Source organism: Bubalus bubalis, chromosome 9 (assembly GCF_019923935.1).
Source record: "Bubalus bubalis isolate 160015118507 breed Murrah chromosome 9, NDDB_SH_1, whole genome shotgun sequence".
In the NCBI taxonomy this organism is placed as follows: Eukaryota; Metazoa; Chordata; class Mammalia; order Artiodactyla; family Bovidae; genus Bubalus; species Bubalus bubalis.
The window spans coordinates 44,699,353-44,717,805 of NC_059165.1; the positions used below are offsets into that span (position 1 = coordinate 44,699,353).

General features: G+C 43.8%; 1 long non-coding RNA gene and 1 other non-coding gene across 3 annotated transcripts in view; both read right to left on the bottom strand.

Annotated features, from left to right (window-relative positions):
- LOC123335026 overlaps positions 1-18,453 on the bottom strand; it is a 287,463-nt gene that overhangs the window by 211,698 nt on the left and 57,312 nt on the right. The window lies entirely within an intron of this gene.
- LOC112587217 lies at positions 200-303 on the bottom strand. Its single transcript, XR_003111733.2, has one exon. It is a non-coding gene; the product is annotated as a U6 spliceosomal RNA (small nuclear RNA).

Here is an 18,453-nt window from a genome sequence, read left to right on the forward strand (position 1 = left end):
CTTTTACAAGTGGTTGACCAATTTTCCCAGCACCACTTGTTAAAGAGATTGTTTTTTCTCCATTGTATATTCTTGCCTCCTTTGTCAAAGATAAGGTGTCCATAGGTGCGTGGATTTATCTCTGGGCTTTCTATTTTGTTCCATTGATCTATATTTCTGTCTTTGTGCCAGTACCATACTGTCTTGATGACTGTAGCCTAAAAATATGGAATGCTTCACGAATTTGCGTGTCATCCTTGCGCAGGGGCCATGCTAATCTCTGTGTCGTTCCAATTTTAGTATATGTGCTGCTGAAGTGAGCACGGAGATACTGTTTTATTGTCTAAATAATAACCTTTGAGAGGAATAGATTTTACTTGCAACTCACTGTCCACAAATACTCTTTGGATCTTAGTCAAATGGTACAAGTGTTTTTCCATGCTGTATTCTGGTTTCTCTCCATCCTACCAAAGGCAATGTCCTTTGTTGGTCTGAGTCTCAACTGGCAGTCTGGCAGCTGGAACTCAACGCCACAGTTCCCATCTTTTCCATGTGGGATCACCCCTATTTCTTCACACAGGCAGCTCAAAAGAAGACTTGATATTGAAAGGGGGCCATATATTGGGGGACATATGGGTAAAAAACTGGGATTGAGAGAAACATAATGAAGAAACAGAAATGAAGAGACCTCAGTAAAGAGTACATAGAACTATAAACCACATAGCCACAAGAGATGGTCCTTTCTATGCTGCCGGTGGATAGGCAGGAATTGTTTCTGAACTTCAGCAGGCTGTTTATTTTCCTATCTATTTTATTCTGCAGACAGCTAAATACAGAGAGTGGTTTATTTAAAAGTTGAGTATTTTGAAACACCGATGTAAAGAACTTTTAAATGGGTCACCATATTCCTCTCTCTTCACCCATATATACATACATAATAAGTTAACATTCCCCATGCAAATGACTCTATATTGCTATTTTGGTGTTTACTGATCCCTGTCAGCCAACTGTGCCCAAAACACTAGCAACAGTCATTCCCCAAATGACAAATTCACTCCATCAGAGCAGCTTTTCTATGTCTCCTGACAGCCCCAGGATCTAGCACAGGGCCCACCACACAGCAGGCATCCAAGGAAATGTTTTGAGATAAAATTGAAAGACTGCAGGATTTTGGAAAGTGCTAGAACAGTAGCATTGTGTCAGAGACAGGAGAGGAGAAAGATGGAGGTGGTTCTGAGAGAACGGCAATGCAGGATCCTGCCATCAGACTGAGGCTTCTATCTTGTCTTCCTTTCCTGCTCTTCACACACTCTGGGAAGAGCTGTTTCCTCAGAAGCTGCCATGCTCTCCCAGAGCTGGCCAAACGTGGCTGCTTTCCTAAATCTAACTGTAAATGAGCATGAGCACAGACAGTTCAGCTCGAGTTGTGTCTGCCCGTACCGAGAAATGCCTCACAATCAAAGAAGGTAGGTTTCTAATTTTTCTCAGAGGAGGGCATGATGTGGAACAGGCTGAGAGGGTGGCTCCCACTGGAATCCATTCCTTCACAACAACAAGTCTCACACCTGAAGGGCTGTAATAAAAGACACCTCAGCCCTTCTTGCCAGTTAGCACCTTACTGCTTCCTGGGTGACTAAGAGACCCAAAAATATTAATAGTTTCTAGTCACTGTTTCGAGTCTCCACAAGGAATTCAGAATATTGCTTAAGGTAAAATATTCAGCTCTCCAAAAAGCCAGGCAGCAAGGTGAATTCTTTTCTGCTGCAGTACCGTGTCTTATTTTATTCTCTCAGGCACAGCCTATGGACAGCACCACCCCATCACACACTGCCAACTCCCCCACTACACCCTCTGGTAGAAATTTTAGGCACAGTCACACCACAGAATCCTTCCTTATACCTGACACTTCTTAATCCTCTAAATCTGGAGATTTTACCTCAAGCAAATTCAAAACACATTTTCTGAGTTCAAGAGCTAAGACCTAGAGAAAATGTTAAACAAAATTGGTTGTGTTGGGTCTGGGGGAGGCTGCCCCCAAATTTGCCTAAATAGCATACTGGTTCTTTTGAGTTAAAGTTACTTAAGAAAGAGTCAATGTAAGAGGACACTCTGACCATCCTGTCTCCCTGAAAGCAGCAAATTAATCTCCCCTGTGAAATGTGCCCTCTTTGCAGCTGGAAGTAAAAGGAAACCCTTATCACCAGAGATACAGAGTTCTAGCCTACCAGCCTGTATAAGCAAATCTTGTTAACTTCTTTCATTCACTACCCCAAGTCCATATTCTGCTTGGATTCCTCACTAATTGAGCACTCAAAACCTAAATCGCTTTGTTTTCCCCAAAAAGCATGAAGCCTGCCTGCTTTGGCCACTTCTTAGGTCCCTTTTCTATAAGACCTACCTGTACACAAGTTAAAACGTGCTTCTTTTTCTCCTGTCAATCTGTCTTGTTTCCATTTTATTATTATTCCTACCACAAGAATGTAAGAGGGGTAGAAGCAACAATTTTCCCTTCCTGTCAGTCCTTATCCTCCAGGAACTAACAATCTAGCATTTGACCTTCATTTATTTTCCCTTCTAAAAAGGATTGAGGTGGCTTACAAAATCATAAATGCTACAATAAGGGAAAATAAAGCTTAGAATAAGTTGGTGAAGAAATCAGGAGAGAAATTAAGACAAGAAGCATAAGTGAAGCTAGAAATGAAGTTAGCACCCACATATCAGGCTATAAGATCCTGAACACTTGCTAGATGTGATCCCCAATGTGACTGCAAGATTTCTAGCAGACAGGATACATAATCTAATCAAGGAGACAAGCCAGGTCTCAAAGTAACTATGAAGATAAAAGCTGTGAGTTCTGGGGCCAGGTCTCCTGGGTTCTAAATCCCAGCTTCCAGGTATGTGATCTAAGGCTGGGTCCCCAACCTCCAGGATCTACTTCCTGATGATCTGAGGTGGAGCTGATGTAATAACAACAGAAATAAAGAGCACAATAAACATAATGTGCTTGAATCATTCCAAAACCATCCCCCCCGCCCCCAGTCCATGGAAAAATTGTCTTCCATGAAACCAGTCCTTGGTGACAAAAAGGTTGGGGACTGCTGATCTAAGGGAAATCATTCAACTTCTATAAATTGCATCTATGTGTCATCTGGGAATAACAGTACCAACTCCAGAGGGTTATATGAGGGATCAAAGAATTTATGTCTGTAGGAATGTAAAGCAATCCATTATACAGTAAGTGCTCCACAAGCATTGGTTAGTACAAGACAGAGTATGACAAGTACTGCAACAGAAGTTCAAGTTCACTGTTACAATAGCATAGAAGGAAAGATTGATTTGGGTTGAAGATAGGGGAGGGACATAGATTGGGTATCGCTTTGTCATGGTGACAGTAACAAAATGGAATGGAAGAAAGGCTTTGGCTAGTCAAAGGAAGGAAATGGCAAAGTTTAAGCACAAGGACCAGTACACGTGTTAAAATGGGAAAGGGTAGCAGGTGTTCAAGGACCAGTGTGTGTCAGAGAATCTAGAAATCAATTAGTTTTCTATCATCCATGTATTACTCCAGAAACTTATGACAGCAAGTGATGGAAACCCATACAAACCAGCTCAAGGAAACCAAAAGATGGGTTGTATTATTTCTAACACTTGGAACTCAGGGGCAGCTTCAGACACAACTGGATCCAGGACCTCGAAAAGCATATTATCAGAATTCATCTCAGCTCCACTTTCCTCTATGTTGAATTTCTTCTCAGGCAGGAAAATTATCCAGATAGTCCAAGTGTCCATCTACCCAATCTCAGGCCCATGGAAATGCCCATATAACCATCATTTAAGAAGTAAGTGAGGGACTGGGGAGTACTTTAGAAAGTGCTCCTGTTCTCCTTCTGGGCACTAGGCAGGATTCTTCTTCCATAGCCCCCTTTGAAATAAAAGGCTGCCACAAGACTGACAATAGACAAAGAAATAAGAGTGGATGTGGCCTTTCCACATCCAGGTGGGATCTTTAAGAGGCAGCCATGTCCCCTCCCCTTGCCATGATGATTATGGTCCTTCCAGTCAAAGAGGACTGTCACTGTGGGTCATGAATGAGGAGAACTGAGCTCACCTTCTGTGAACACACAACTAAAGTGAGGAGCATTTTTGCTGTATTAAATCACTGGGTTTTAGAACTTGTTGGCTACCACAGTATAGCCTATCCTATCCTAATAAATAAAGAATGCCTAGTGGGATCTGTATTGGGGTTCTGCAAAGAAATAGAACTAATACTGTGGGGGAAGGGAGAGAGAGACAGAGATTTTTAAGGAACTGGTTCACACACCAGCGGAGACTGTCAAGTCCAAAATCTTCAGGGTGAGCCTGGAGACCCAGGAGAGCCAAAGGTGTAAGGTCCAGAGTCTGTATGCCCACAGAATTCCTTTTTGCTCAGCAGAGATCAATTGTTTTATGAAGGCCTTCAACTGACTGGATGAAGTCCACCCACTTATGGAAGAATTTACCCAGAGTCCACTGATTTCAATGTCAATCATGTTCAAAAAACACCCTTACAGAAATATCCAAGTTTATGTTTGACCAAACATCTTGGTTCCATGTCCCAGTCAAGTTAACACATGAAATTAACCATCACAGGATCTCCTCCACCCAGTTGGAGTGACCAAGTGCTGTTAAGGCCTTTGCAGGTACTTGGTCAGAATTTCCCTTCTGAGGGAAATTATAAAGAAACTCATGATATAAGCCTTAAAGAAAAGCTTCCTGTCTCCTCTCTCAGATCATCCCACTGATTCTCTCTAGAGAAAAAGCTTGTGCATCTCACTTTCAGCACTGTTTTACTTGGCAACTGAGACATCAGATTCTGTTTGTCCCATCCTGGTTTAAGCCTGCGTGCCTTCCCTCAAGCCACATCTCCTAAAAAAAACCCTGCTGCTGCTGCTGCTAAGTCGCTTCAGTCATGTCTGACTCTATGCGACCCCATAGACGGCAGCCCACCAGGCTCCCCCGTCCCTGGGATTCTCCAGGCAAGAACACTGGAGTGGGTTGCCATTTCCTTCTCCAATGCATGAAAGTGAAAAGTGAAAGTGAAGTCGCTCAGTCATGTCCAACTCTTAGAGACCCCATGGACTCCTTCAATATTCCTTTCTTCCACAGATCCATATGGCCTAGCCAAAATAAAGGGCAAGAAATAGTGACTTGAACCCTGGGGCCAGATAGAGTCACACAAATCCCCAGGAACTGGTCACCCTGAACCTATTTACAAAATTTCTTTTAAACTATGAGTCATTGGCAGGTTTAGTTCTTCGGAGCTCCTCATGAGCCCATGAATCACCTTTTAATCTCTGTTAAATAACAGAGGCAAATTTTCAGAACTTTCATGGCTTTAACCAGGAAATAGCTTCAAGGTGTTTGTAAAACTGAACTGGTATGAGGCATGGGCCAGGTGTAAAACATACAGATAGACCAGTACAAGGGAGTTGTCAGTATTTCCGGCCCAGCAGGGAGAAAAAAAAAACTCTTACCAAAATTATAAAAGTAGGCAACATTACCTTTGCTGGCCCAAAGCCTCAACTTTCTGAGCTCCTCCGTTCTCTGCAGGCACTATCTCCCTCACCTCTGCTACTATCTGACAAGTCAAAAACTTCACACAGGTCACTCTTTTGCTGTTTTTCAAGGCACCCACTCATCACCTCATGCCCTTCTCCCAGGTGGCTAGCAAAGAATTGTGTGGTTTGACCAATTCATTCATATCACAATATTCAGTTCAGTTCAGTTCAGTCGCTCAGTCATGTCCAACTCTTTGTGACCCCATGAATCACAGCACTCCAGGCCTCCCTGTCCATCACCAACTCCCGGAGTTCATTCAGATTCATGTCAATCAAGTCAGTGATGCCATCTAGCCATCTTATCCTCTGTCATCCCCTTCTCCTCCTGCCCCCAATCCCTCCCAGCATCAGAGTCTTTTCCAATGAGTCAACTCTTCGCATGAGGTGGCCAAAGTACTGGAGTTTCAGCTTCAGCATCATTCCTTCCAAAGAAATCCCAGGGCTGATCTCCTTCAGAATGGACTGGTTGCATCTCCTTGCAGTCCAAGGGACTCTCAAGAGTCTTCTCCAACACCACAGTTCAAAAGCATCAATTCTTCCGTGCTCAGCTTTCTTCACAGTCCAACTCTCACATCCATACATGACCACTGGAAAAACCATAGCCTTGACTAGACAGACCTTTGTTGGCAAAGTAATGTCTCTGCTTTATATTAGTTACTGATAAAAGCCTGACTGTACAGACAGGAAGACAAATACTGTATAATATAACTTATGTGGAATCTAAAAAATACAACTAGTTAATAAAACAAAAAACAAGCAGGCTCACAGATGTGGAGAACTGAGTAGTGGGCACCAGTTCAGAGAGGGAAAGAAGGAAGGGAAATACAGGGTAGGACTTTAAGAGTACAACGTTTTGGGCATAAAATAAGCTACAAGCATATATAGTACAACATGAGGAATATAGACAAAATTTTATAACTATAAATGAAATATAATCTTTTAAAATTGTAAATCACTATTGGTAGCTCTGATCGTAAAGAATCCTTCTGTAACACTGGAGACCTGGATTCAATCCCTGGGTCAGAAAGATCCCTGGAGAAGAAAATGGTTACCCACTCCAGTATTCTTACCTGGAGAATTCCATGGACAGAGGAGCCTGGTGGGCTACAGTCCATGAGGTTGCAAAGAGTTAAACATGACTGAGCAACTAACACTTTCACACACATATTATACACTTATAACAATATTGTACACAACTATACTTCAACTGGAAAAATTAATTACAATAAAACAAAAACTCTGCTCAAGAGAAAAATAGGAGTTTCTCTATAAACTTTCTCAAAGGTATTTGAAAGTTAAAAGAGGTTTCTTTCAGGTATCAGTCCATTATCAAAATAAGCTCAAAACTGTGACATGCTTTTCATTTCCTCTGTCACCATTAACAAAGCCCTGGATTCTCCATGATTTTCTAGGCCAAATCTTATACAGATGCATGAATACAGCTTTGTGCTTTTAGACAATTACCACTCGAGAGAACCTGACATTCCCCGCTACTCTTCTATGCAGCCTGTGTCTTCGTGCTAAAAAAATGGGACATCCTCTTCCGCCATCATCTGTTCTTCCCTACCCTGGCCCTTGAGGGGTGGAGTGGACCTGGAAACAAAATTGCAATGTCACATGGTGAGGAAAATAAAAATGATGGGAATGAAGCACTGGAGACAGAGGCAGGAGAACTACCTCGGCCCAAATGGCACTGTCCCCACAAAACTCTTATATTTATTTTAAATGCAAAGTAGTCTACAGCAAATTATTACTATTCAAAAAAAGAAGTCATTCAACAAGAATCCAGGCTGCCATACTGCACAAATCCAAAGGACATCACTCACAATTATCCAAGTGAATGGTACCCCGTAGAGTTGTGCAACAGAGCAATGCTGTCAGGAGGATACATACTCCCTGACATGTCTCAACTTTGGATACCCTTATGCATGCTACATGCTAAGTTGCCTCTGTTGTATCTGACTCTTTGAGACCCTATGGACTGTAGCCCTCCAGACTCTTCTGTCCATGGGATTCTCCAGGCAAGAATATTGGAGTGGGTTGCCATGTCCTCCTCCAAGGGATCGTCCCAACTCAGGATCGATCCTGGGTCTCTTACCTCTGCTGCATTTGCAGGCAGGTTCTTTACCACTAGCGTCACCTGTGAAGCCCCAACTAGGTACTTGGATACCCTTAGTATCCCCTATGAATCATATCCATCTCAGTAAAGGAACTGAGTGGCTCTATGACATCAGTCCCTTAATGTTAACCAATATCCAATGCAAAAATTTTAGTTGGAAAACACTATTCACATGTGATTCACCACCTATATCCCAGAAGTTTCTACAATTCTTGTTTACATTCCCAATTTCTCAGCAATTGTTTTAAATTCATTGTTTTCCCTAGTGAAAGAGCTTTAACACCTAACTTTCCAGTTTGTGTTCCTGGCACCATTTTCATAATGTATCCAGTCATACTAGCCAAGCCTTCTGTTCTATCTTTTCCCATCAACTTGTCAAGTTGTCAATTCTGTCTCTGCAAGTTCACTATCATCTGTTTCCACTTCCACACCTCTAGGCATCACCTCTCTTACCTGATTATCTATACTGCAAACTCTCCCTTCTCCAATCCTTTCAAAGCACTGTTTCTTTCTTGTAATAAAACCTCAACTCTACTCCTCTATTCAAATACCCTCAATGGCAATTAAGTACAGCCCTTCATTTTGGCCTGAAAGAATCTCTACAACATAGCATCATTTGCTTTATCATCCATCATCCCTTTTAGCTACTGTTTTTCAAAATTCGATCCATGGACTATTGACGGGTCCCCAAAATCCCCCAATGGACCATAAACTGATCTGAAAATCTCATGAGCTAATTTTGATCAATTCCATAGATAACTGTTTTAGCTATGACTTAACGAAGGAGCTTTGTGGGCTACAGTCCACGGGTCGCAGAGTCAGACATGACTGAGCGACTTCACTTTCACTTAACATCTTTACAGGAATCTATAAGCAGGTAAGGGGACCAAAATAAGCTATAATTAACACCACTAAAGAGATTCTGAACGACACTAATTCAGTATTCCATAAGCTGCTTAGCTTCCATGCAACACTGAAAGCAACTACACATGTGTACATGCAGATTAATGGAGTCTCTTCGAATAGGTGTGGGTGGGTGGAATAGACTGAGGTACGCTGCTAAACAGTACCATTCTTTTTTTTTTTTTTAGTATATGAAACACTATTCTAGGAAGAGTCTAAATTCTAATCAAACTAATATACTATTCTCTAAATAAGTCTGTTTGTTCTCGTGACTCTTCGCCTTTGTTAACTTACTTCTCTCTGCTTGGGATACCCTTTCTGTATCTGACTGTGTAAATATACCTCCTTTTGTATATTTCATTTCAGAACTCCCATTTCAAAAACTCCCTGCCCCATCAGATATGAGGCTAAAGTCTCTCGTGAAGCCCAGGTGGTCCTGGCAAAGCTTCTATTAAACAACTCACCCTATCCTGCGTTACTGTTATTCATCTTCTAATAATGCTTCAACTAGAACACAGTCTCCTTGAAGGTAGATACTGTGCCTAACATTTGCCTCAACAAGAATCTTGCACAGCCTTACGCATAATGACCACTACATGTTTTCTGTCTCTCTCTCTCTCTCACACACACACACACACACACACACACACACACAGAGCACTAGTCACAAAGATAAAGTCTGTAATAAGTTTTCCTCGGGGTAATAAAAGCTTTATATAGTTGAAGAGTTTGGGAATATAAATGGAACTGTGGAACTGTTCAATGCTCAAAGGTAGTTATCACATATATAATTCCATTATAAAATTAGCAGTGGACAGGATGAAACATTTTAGGAAGGAAATGGTAAAGATATTCAAGCCTGGGGCCTACTAAGAATTATAGTACCAAAAAAAAACTTTTACTTCATTTTCCTGAATCTGAAAACTTCTCTGCACAATTGATCCTGGACACCTACCCAGAAGCAATCACACACATGAGTTGCTGCATGGCCAGTTTAGGGAGTCCTCTAAATGTTTTCTCATTATTTGCCTGTGCCTTTAAAATGTCTTACAGAATTAAAACACAAGAATTACACGTTCGTAGTGGACCACCATCTAAAACTATATTCTGAGTTTGAGAAGACAGCTGGGGCATAATAAAAATAATTCTGGTCATAGAATCTCATTGCCAGGGTTTCAAGGTCCAGCCCTGCCCCTTTTCTAGTGGCCTACCTTGGAAAATCATCCTCTCTGAATCTCACGGTCCTCATCCACATGTGAGTGTGTGCTCAATCGTGTCCGACTCTTTGTGACCCCATGGACTGTAGCCAGCCAGGTTTCTCTATCCATGGGATTTCCCACGCAAGAATACTGGAGTGGGTTGCCATTTCCTACTCCAGGGGATCTTCCCAACCCAGGGATGGAACCCACATCTCCTGCAATGGCAGACTTAAGATGGAGATAAAAAGAGCTTACTAACTGAAACACAAGTTTGTGTGACCAATGCCCATGAAGCCAAACAATACCAAAACACCAGAGTTTGGAACAGAGAACGGTTTATTGAGGGCCGTGCAAGGAGATTGGTGACTCATGCCTTAGAAATCCCAAACTCCACAAAAGCTTTTGGCAAACCCCTTGTCTAGGAAAGGTGAGGGAGAGGCATGATTACTTATTGTGAACTTTTTGGTGTCAGATCCTTTGTTCTTAACGTCAGACCATCATCAGGTAACAATGCTCCTATAAATCTCCACCAAACAAGTGCTATTCACTGTTACAAGGAAGGGAATGTCACAAGGCACAACTTTCACTCTCCAAGGTCCCAGTCCTGGCTGAGAGGAGGCAGAGATCAGTTGGCAGCGCCCTCAGCACTAGGTCCTCAGACCCTGCCCAGCCGTCATCACTGAAGGAGCCAGGCGCCCAGGATCCAGCTGGTCCTCAGGCTCCTCAGGCCACCCATACAGCGGGGGCAGGTCCTTCAGACTATGTCTCAGGAAGACGGCCACTGCCATTAGGTCACAGAGGCAGGGACTGGGGAGAGATTCACCACCACCTCAAGGCCTGAGCCAAAGCCAGAGGGTAGCCCTGGTGAGGGTTATGGAGCCCTGCAGGACACAGCCCCCAGCCGGGCCCCCCATTTTACCCACTGATCCACGGCCCCCAGAGAGAAGGCCGGGATTCACCTCTTAGCTCATTCTCAGTCTGACAACCACCACTCTGCCAACTGTTTGCTGAATGGACCACTAACAGTCACTCATTGACAGTTGGCCACTTAGGGGAGGATCCCACTGCAATGCCGACCAATGGCTGAGCAGGACTACTGCTAAGTGGCTTCAGTCGTGTCCGACTCTGTGTGACCCCATAGACGGCAGCCCACCAGGCTCCCCCGTCCCTGGGATTCTCCAGGCAAGAACACTGGAGTAGTATGCCATTTCCTTCTCCAATGCATGAAAGTGAAAGTGAAGTCACTCAGTCATGTCCAACTCTTCACGACCCCATGGACTGCAGCCTACCAGGCTCCTCCATCCATGGGATTTTCCAGGCAAGAGTACTGGAGTGGGGTGCCATCGCCTTCTCCCGCAGGACCACTAACTGGTCACTAGTCGACAGGTGGTCGCTTGGGGGAGGGGCCCACTACAATGCCAACTAGTGGCTGAACATGACTACTAACAGTCCCCTGGTAACCACTGGCTGGCCAGAGAAACCTGGCTGGCTACAGTCCGTGGGGTCACAAAGAGTCGGACACGATTGAGCACACACTCACATGTGGATGAGGACCGTGAGATTCAGAGAGGATGATTTTCCAAGGTAGGCCACTAGAAAAGGGGCAGGGCTGGACCTTGAAACCCTGGCAATGAGATTCTATGACCAGAATTATTTTTATTATGCCCCAGCTGTCTTCTCAAACTCAGAATATAGTTTTAGATGGTGGTCCACTACGAACGTGTAATTCTTGTGTTTTAATTCTGTAAGACATTTTAAAGGCACAGGCAAATAATGAGAAAACATTTAGAGGACTCCCTAAACTGGCCAAATTGCTGAGGTAATGGCACACAGCAGTGGCCACATGCTAAGTGTTGTGCTGGGCTGCGACCTGTTACAAGATCACTATGGGTGCTTCAGAGTTTTTCTAAGAATTTATCACAATAATGGATATGGGATGTCTATGTAAGTCAGCAGTCCCCGACCTTTTTGTCATTAGGGACCAGTTTCATGGAAGACAATTTTTCCAAGATCAGGAGAGCAGGGGGGATAGTTTCAGGATGATTCAAACACATTACATTTACTGTGCACTTTTTTCTATTATTACATTGTGAGATATAATAAAGTAACTAAACAACTCACCATAATACAGAATCAGTGGAAGCCCTGAATTTGTTTTCCAGCAACTAGATGGTCTCGTCTAGGGGTGAGGGGTGACTGATGGGGAGGGGATGAAGCTTTTGCTCGCTCATCCAGCTCACTCGTCCGCCACTCACCTCCATCTGTGCAGCCTGGTCCCTAACATAGTACCAGTCTGTGGCCCAGAGGGTGGGGACCCCTGCTGTAAGCGATCAGGTGCACAGGAATTATTTTCTGCTCTGTTACTTAAGAGAAGTTAACCATTTCATCTGATTTTCATACAAGGGCAAAATATGTCTAGTTTTAGTTTGTAATGTGACTTCAGACTGTCTGCAAGGCAGCGTGGCTGAGAGTCTGAACTAAAAATTTGATCAGTGAGCAAAAGAAAAACAAGCAGGGAAGGGGAAAAAAAAATTTACACCTTCAAGTGTACAAGGACACACTTTTGGTTCTGACAGTTAGACACAGCTGCCTTAGTGACTTGTTTGCCTGTCACGGGCACAGGGTCTGCCAAGGTTCCAGCTGAGAACAGAGTCCCCCTGCCCCGCCCCACACCACACCCCCCCACCCTGGATTCACAGCCCCCTCACATAAGCTTCTGCTTGCAGGGAATTCAGCCCCTGTCTCCTAGAAAGCAGTCAGAGATCTCCCAAGGCATTTCTGCCAGTATCGCTACTCCTCCCCACCAAGCAGCAGATGAGTACAATGGCCAATATGTCCCAGCTCAAGAGTCAGTGCAGCTAAAACAACTACCAAATAGTCCTTGCCAGTTCCCCAGGCTGTAAGTTCTTCAGGGCTGGAGGCCTGACTCTGCACTATAGAATGTGATGCCAGTGTATATCCCGTCCTAAATAAGGCGATTGTTTTCTCCCAGAAAGGAAGAGTCTGGTCTAAGGGGATAGACATTGTATGTCTATTACCCTCAGTCACCTAAAACCAAAATATGGCTGGGGAGATAGAAGCCATTCATTCACTTATTCATTTGACAAATACTTATTAAGCCCTAACTATGTGCTATGTGGGGCTTCCAGGTGGTGCTAGTGGTAAAGAACCTACCTGTCAATGCAGGAGATGTAAGAGATGTGGGTTCGATCCCTGGGTCAGGAAGATCTCCTGGAGGAGGGCATAGCAACCCACTCCAGTATTCTTGCCTGGAGAATCCCATGGACAAAGGAGCCTGTCAGGCTATATACTCCATAGGATCACAGAGAGTCAGACACGACGGCAGCAACTTAGCATGTATGCATGTGCTATGTATTATTTCAGGTAGCAGAAACAAAAAGGAAAAGAACACTACAGCATTTTCTTTCTAGTGTGGGGTGGGGAGCATGCTGGGAGACAGAAAGGAGATCAATCAGTGCAGGAATAAAATAAGGTCATTCCAGACAATGATAAGGGTCATTAAAAATAATACAGGGCAGCCAGACTTGTCCTCTGTGATGGCCCACACTCTGTCTGTGGAGTGTGCTTCTCTTTGAATCTGAATAAAGCCACTTCATAGCTATCAAAAAAAATGATACAGGGTAATAGAATAGAGATTGCAGAGTGGATGGGGGAATGGTTTTGGTTTGGGGAAAAAGGAAAGGCTCTCAGAATAGGTGACAACAGAGCTAAGCAGCACCAGGATTCAATTGTGCTAATTTATTTTTTGGCCTCACTATGTGGCATGTGGGATCTTAGTTCCCCAACCAGGGATCAAACCTAGGCTCCAGCAGTGAAAGTGCCAGGTCTTAACCATTGGACCAGCAGGGAATTCCCTCAACTGGGAGGGGAAGAGTATTCTGAACAGAATTGGGGACATGCCCCTGTGCGAGACTCCAGCCCATCCATTTGAAGGGCATATTTCACTCATAATGCTTCCATGATGGAGTTTCAATACATCCAGAATCATGGTACCAGTATTCCGCTAATCCTCTGGAACCCAGAAGCAATTCTGTGGTAGATCAACAACTGAGCTGGATAGTTATTTTGCTTCTTCAACATGGGATGTAACTTTTTCATTCTTTTTTCACAAAGGAAGCTCTTCTCACTGTCTTAGAAGAGTGAGAAAATACTGTATGTATGTCTGTATATATGTGTTTTACACATGCGTGTCTATGTGTATAGATATACAGATACCCAAACACAGTTCAGTAAGTCCCCTACATAAGAACCTTCAAGTTGCAGACTTCCAAAGATGTGAATGTATGTGCCAGCCCCTGAATGCCAGCTGTTGTACTATAATGCTGTACTTCTCAAAGCACTGTACTATAAGATTAAAAATATTTCATTTTATGTGTTTATTTTTTATGTACATATTAACTGTGTAAAAAGTATTATGAACCTATTACCATACAGTATTATATGGCCGATTGTATTAACTAGGTACCTAGGCTAACATTTTTCAACTTAAGAATGTGCTCTTCAGATTTGAACTCATTTGCACCTAGGGAACTTACTGTAATTTAGGCCCAGCTTCTAGGCATGCCTGTGAAAGTTAGGATTGCCCATAAAAATTGTGTGTGAGGAAACCCAGAGGAAAAAGCTTGGGAAATGGAGTATGATGTCTCTTGATGATCTTGATACCCTTGAGCCTATCCACAACCTCATACCCAACCCCCAGGCTTGGACAAGGACTTGGGTCTGAGCAGCCTGGAGCAAACAGAAGCATGAAAAGGGGGTATGAGAGGTATATGTGACTGAACAGTGAAGACGCTGGCTTAAAACTCAACACTCAAAAACAGATCATGGCATCCGGCCCCATGACTTCATGACAAATAGATGGGGAAACAATGGAAACAGTGAGAGACTTTACTTTCTTGGGCTCCCAAATCACTGCAGATGGTGAATGCAGCCATGAAATTAAAAGATGCTTGCTCCTTGGAAGAAAAGCTATGACCAACCTAGGCAGCATATTAAAAAGCAGAGACATTACTTTAACAACAAAGGTCTGTATAGTCAAAGCTATGGTTTTTCCAGTAGTCACGTATGGATGTGAGAGTTGGACCATAAAGAAAGCTGAAAGCTGAAGAATTGATGCTTTTGAACTGTGCTGTTGGAGAAGACTCTTGAGAGACCCTTAGACAGCAAGGAGATCAAACCAGTCAATCCTAAAGGAAATTAACCCTGAATATTCATTGGAAGGACTGATGCTGAAGATGAAACTCCAATACTTTGGCCACCTGATGCTAAGAACTAACTCATTGGGAAAAAACCCTGATGCTGGTAAAGATTGAAGGCAGGAGGAGAAGGGGACCACAGAGGACGGGATGGTTGGATGGCATCACTGACTCAACAGACATGAGTTTGAGTAAGCTCCAGGAGTTGGTGATGGACAGGAAGCCTGGCATGCTGCAGTCCATGGGGTCACAAAGAGTCAGACACAACGGAGCAACTGAACTGAACTGAACCATATGCAGCTTAGCGAGGGAACAGGACATTTCAGGCAGAGAACACACTCCTGCTTATGTACAGTGAGGATTTGCACATTTCAGGACCTCAACAGAATGCCTCTTCTGCCTCTTCTTCAGGAATCTGTATCATGTGTGTCCCCCCACCCCCACCCCCGCGCACTGGAAAGTTCCTAAGGCCGGGGCTTCTGGATGTTAGTATACTGCCTGGAATATAATAGATTCATGATAAACTTTTGTTGAATTTGCTCCATTCTTACTAAGGTCACAATCAGTAATGGCAAAAGATCAGTGAGGACTGTGAAGACAAGCACACACACGAGGGTTTATTTATAAGCACTTCAGGCACTTCTTCTTACCTTCAGACCTCAAAATACATAGGAGCAAATTATGCGAGTTAGGAGTGTCAAGAGGCAACACCATGTAGGCAATTACCAATAACTGCCTCCCCTTGGATCGCAGCTGAAGCAGCCTACAGATGCAAACAACCCAATTTCAGGAGGCATTTTAGGTGCTTGGGAAGGCCATCGCGATTTCTATGGTCGAATTAACAGATCATTTGAAGCTGTTAAGGAAATCATTTTGTTTGAGTATATATTCTAAACTTAGTCCCAAGTGGACGCTGTATTCAAAACCAAAACCAGGCTAAGAACCTGTCTCTGTCTACCCTAATTTCCTCAACAGTTACTGCTGGGCTTACCATCCTACTTGGAAATTCAAGAAATATTAATACCCATGTTCTACTCAATAACTCCAATGCCTTGAGCTGTAGCTCTGAGGTCCCTGCTGAGAAGATAAAGCTATTTTTTTGAACAAAGCAAATTCACTACTGCAACTGGCTTTGCATAGGCAGTCTCCTAGGTACTCCTGAGATGTATTCAGGAGATCTTCTGGAGGAATTTGACCTTGGTCACTGTGTGGAACCAACAGTTTTTCTTCCATCTACAGTGTGATTTTCTTAATTTACTTGCAACCCACTGAGTGCATAACCAAAGATGAGCCCTCCTGAGGTTGGTATACCAACTCACATTGGCAGGTGCCAACCGCAACTGAGAGTGTTCAAATTCAACAAGGACTTCAAAGTTTTAACAATGGTTTCTAAAAGTTACTATTAAAAACAAGAGCTTTATTAAAAAGAAATAAAAGTTCTTGTCATTGGGGGAAAAATGAGCTTTGATAGAGAGTTGGAGATGGACATGTACACACTGCTATATTTAAAGTGGTAACCAATAAGGACCTACTGGACAACACAGGGAACTCTGCTCAGAGTTATGTGGCAGCCTGGATGGGAGGGGAGGTTGGAGGAGAATGAATACATGTATATATATGACTGAGTCCCTTCACTGTTCACCTGAAACTGTAACAACATTGTTAATTGTCTATACCCAAATACAAAATAAAAACTTAAAGATTAAAAAAAAAAATGCAAGCTTTAGGCATAGAGCATGGGTACAGGCCCACTGAGAAAAGAAGAGGCAAACGTTCAATACTCCACTGATGATGCAATCCCTCCATCAATCCATGAAGCTGGTGCCCATGTGTGCTGCCTCTCCATCTTACACACACTTACACAATTAATTTTAATAAAATGGAGCTAACAGTATGACCTTCCCTCCATGTTCAAATTGTGGCTCTACCACTGGTTGTCTACTTGGCCAAGTTTCTTGATTCTGCCAAGCCTCGGCTTCTTCACCAGGAAATGAACATAAGGATGCTTGCCCAACCAGAGGAGGTGAACAGATCATTAAATGAGAAAATGTAAAATCCTTAGCTGTACCTGGCATTCCGTAAAGACTCTGCAAATGTTCACAGCTTAAGAGGGACCAAACAGAACCCTATAAAATTCCTTCCCATAGCCTGAGTAGAGTTGACTTGGGTAGCTGGTGGTGGGCCACATATAAAACACCTAGTGATTCCAAGAAACAGCTAGGCGGGGTTTGTGGATGAGAGTCGGAGCCAGTGATGCACTGGTTGTCGCTATGGAGATGACCTCACAAGAGCCATAGGCTGACGAGTCTGAGAATGTACACCCACCCAGTAGGTACCGGTGCATCTGAGCACAGTGACTGTACCACACATCCTCACGCTAGTCCTGCAGCAGTTTTCTCCTGTGACACTGCCAGTTACAAAAGAAAGGACTAAGAAGCTGCCCTGTCCTCAAGAACTCCTCCAGGAAGATTTCTGACTCCCTACTTTCCAAAGACACTGCCACCACCTCCTGATCATCCAGGTTCCTGGCATGTCCAGCTCACAGTCAACACAGAAAGGAGCACAGTGGTTACAGCCACCAGCTCTGGAGAACACATGCCCAGCTCAAGTCCCAGTTGCGCTGCCTTCTGGCTGAAGGACCCTGGGCAAGACAACTTTCCTGTACCTTGACTCCTCATCTATTTGTTAACAAGGAGAGAATGGCTAGTGTTTACTTCCTAAGGTGCTGCAAGGATTAAGCAAGATCAAGAACAGAACACCTTTAACTTTCTACTGAGATGAGCAATCGTCACCCTGGTTACTGCTTGTTGATCCCATCAGTGCCAGGGTGCAGGGGAAGGGGCCCGGGTTCACCCACCCTTAGCGGCCGAAGTGGTCAGTGTGAATGGACAGGGCACAACCTTCAAGAGCGCCCTTCCGGCGGCTTCAGCAAGACAAACATGGAAAGGCCCTTGTGCCTGCCAAAACTTTGCCTGGTAAATAATTGATGTCCCGCAGTGTGTTCTTTTATTCAGAAATGCCTTTGAAGTTCGCCCTCGCCCTTGCCGCAGGGAGACTGGGGGAGGAGGGCCAGGGGGATGGAAGGGAAGGAGCCACAGAAGGGGAATGGGCAGTGTGCGATCCAGAAGACAGAAAAACTAAAGCCATTTTTGGTATCTGTTAAGGTGTGGAGTCATCAACTATAACTTTTTATCAAGAAAAGATTCCCAGCAGCCAAGCACCAAAAAGGGAAGATAGGGATTATACAAACGCAATTCTTAAGAACACCTGTGAGTGCTGGTCCACCAGCTCCACTCCTGGGGAGGTGACAGTTGGCAAAAACAATCAACAGCAGGCAGGAGTTTACCTGGGCAAGAGCAGCCAGCCCAGCCTCACAGGGATTAATTATGAAAATATGATTACAATGGATTAGTAATCTTGTCAATCAGAGCCACATGCCA